At 43.6% G+C, this 2,804-nt stretch overlaps 1 non-coding gene across 1 annotated transcript; it reads left to right on the top strand.

The window, feature by feature from the left end:
• Positions 1 to 2,419: 2,419 nt before the first annotated feature.
• On the top strand, positions 2,420 to 2,526 carry LOC120074860. Its single transcript, XR_005481136.1, has one exon. It is a non-coding gene; the product is annotated as a small nucleolar RNA R71 (small nucleolar RNA).
• The last annotated feature ends 278 nt before the right edge of the window (positions 2,527 to 2,804 follow it).

Genomic DNA, 2,804 nt, shown 5'->3' with positions numbered 1-2,804 from the left:
ATTTCTTGCTAGGCGGTCTAGCATCTGGTCGATAAAAGGCAAAGGGAAATGATTCTTCTCTGTCACCGCATTCAGTTTGCGATAGTCCATGCAGATCCGCCAGCCAGTGATGGTTCTCATCGGTATTAGTTCATTGCTTGCATTTGGGACTACCGCCATCCCTTTTCTCTTCGGTACACATCCTTCTTCATCACGACCTTCTTCATCGCAGGGTTGAGTCTGCATTGATGTTCGATCGATCCTTTCTGATTGTCCTCGAGACGTATCCTGTGCATGCAATATGCGGGGCTGATTCCTCTAATGTCTGCTAGCATCAAGCCAATTTCTTTTATGTGCTTTTTCAGGATGCTTAGCAGTGCATTCTCTTGATCTTCATTAAGTGCATATTACAGGTAGCGTTACATTCTGCCCTAGAAAAGCATACTTCAGATGGTTTGTAAGGATTTTCAGCTCTACTATCAGTGGTTGTTCCAAGGATGGTTTTGGTGTTTTTCTTTCTTTATTCACAGTCAGTTCTTCTTCTTTGGTTGTTGTTTCTATGATCGTATTGTAGGCTACTATGGATGCAGTCGCATCCTCATCTTCAATCTCATCTTCAGACTTTTCTTCTTCATTCAAACTGGGGTCATCATCGAACTCAGTGAGGTCTTCTTCTTCCGGATATTTCATACCTCAGATAATATCAAACCTGAGCTTCTGTCCATTCACACTCAGTGTGATCTCTCCCTTGTACATATCAATCTGAGCACGACCAGTGGATAGAAATGGTTGTCCCAGGATGATGGGTACATCCTTGTCCGCTTCATAATCCAGGATGATGAAGTTTGTCGGTAATACAAATTTGTCAATCGTGGCTAGGACATCCTTCACCTTATCCCTGTCTCTTATACACATCTAGATGTGTATAAGAGACAGCCCTTGTACACATCAATCTGAGCGCGACCAGTGGATAAAAATGGTCGTCCCAGAATGATGGGTACATCCTTGTCGGCTTCATAATCAAGGATGATGAAGTCTGTCGGTAAGATAAATTTGTCAATCATGACCAGGACATACTTCATCTTCCCTTCTAGATGCACAAGGGATCTGTCAGCTAGTTGGAGAGTCACCATCGTGGGCACCAGTTGCCCCACATTCAGTTGCTTAAAAATTGAAAAGGGCATTAAGTTGTTGCTGGCCCCGAGATCGCAAAGCGCTTGACCAATGTATAACCCTTCAATCAAGCAGGGTACTGTGAAACTTTCGGGGTCGCGAATTATGGATTTTGAACTTTGCGTTAATGCCACCATTGCGAACTTACCAGTGCTTTTTTTCTTCATCACCATGTCCTTCAGAAACTTCGCATACATTGGCATCTATTCAATCGTTTCAGTGAAAGGGATGTTGATATGCAACTGTTTCAGCATGTCCATGAAGCATTGATACTACACTTCATCATTTTTCTTCTTTTTAAGACTCTGGGGGAATGGTGGCAGTTGTATTTTCACAGTTCCCTGTTCTTTCGGCTTCGAAGTGGACGCAATCTCTGGTTCCATCGCCTTCTTTTCTTCTGTTTCTTCTTGAGTCAATGGAATCTATGATTCCATCGCAATTGGAGCAGTCCAGCTACGCTTCTTCTTCTCTTCCGCCACTGTTTTTCCGCTTCGCAATGTCACAACTTGACATTGCTCCTTTCCCGTACTCCCTGAGTTGCGTGGGAGTTCAGTAGAACTCAGCAATGCCCCCTGTAGTCTATTTTTTAGTTCACTCGCAATCTATCCTATCTGAATTTCAAGATTGCGGATGGACGTCGCTTGATTCTGAAGCACTGTTTCATTCTTTTCAATATATTGCTTCAGTAAACTCTCCAAAGATGAAGATTGCGGCGCTTGCGAACTGCTGGCATGATTTTGCGTTTGACTGTTTGTTTGCGGGAAAAATCCTAGCGGCCCTTCTTTTTACGCCATCGGTTGAAAATTTTGTTGTTGATTCTTCCACACAAAGCTAGGGTGGTTTCCCACCCTGGGTTGTAAATATTGGAAAATGGATTATTCTTCATGAAATACACAGACTGTGGGTTCCTCGGACACTCTTCCATTGGATGGCCTTCACCGCAAGTGGCATAACTTGCGCTCGTTTGGTTGATTGCGTTGACTTGCCCACTATGCGTTCCTAGGCTGCTGATTGTGATTCCTTGTATTAAATTCATCATCGCAGTCATTTGGTTTTGTAGGGATGCGATGGCCACATTACTTGCGTCACTGTCCTTGCTTCTAAGTCTTTGATCGCTTTCTCTCTAGTTTTCATGATTTTTTGCAATGCGGTCAAGTATATTCTTGGCCTCGTTGGATGTTTTATCAAGCAGACCTTCAGCTGTTGCCGCATTAGCGATGCAGGGTTCAAACCGTGGTAGAAAATTTCTATCTGTAGACAATCTGGAAAGCCGTTATGTGGGCAATCTCTTACTAGTCTCTTAAACCTCGCCCATGCGTCATTGAGCGATTCGTCAATATCCTGTTCAAAATTAGTGATCAGCTTCCTTCTTCTGGTGTTCTCCATCGGAGGGAAGTACTTCTTCATGAACTTCTCCACTACTTGTTCCCTTGATGTAATCTCCCCTTGTTCGAGAGAATAAGCCCATTTCCGTGCCTGGTCACACAACGAAAATGGGAACAGTGTTAATCGAACCTCCTCAGCGGAGATGTTTGGGAACACAAACGTATTACAGATTTCAATAAAACTCTGGAGATGGGCGTGTGGATCTTTGCCACACCTACCGCCAAACTGTCTGACAGTTTGAATCATCTACAGCATCATCAATTTCA

This window comes from Benincasa hispida, chromosome 3, assembly GCF_009727055.1.
Source record: "Benincasa hispida cultivar B227 chromosome 3, ASM972705v1, whole genome shotgun sequence".
Classification (NCBI taxonomy): Eukaryota; Viridiplantae; Streptophyta; class Magnoliopsida; order Cucurbitales; family Cucurbitaceae; genus Benincasa; species Benincasa hispida.
This window is presented reverse-complemented; position numbering and strand designations above follow the sequence as displayed.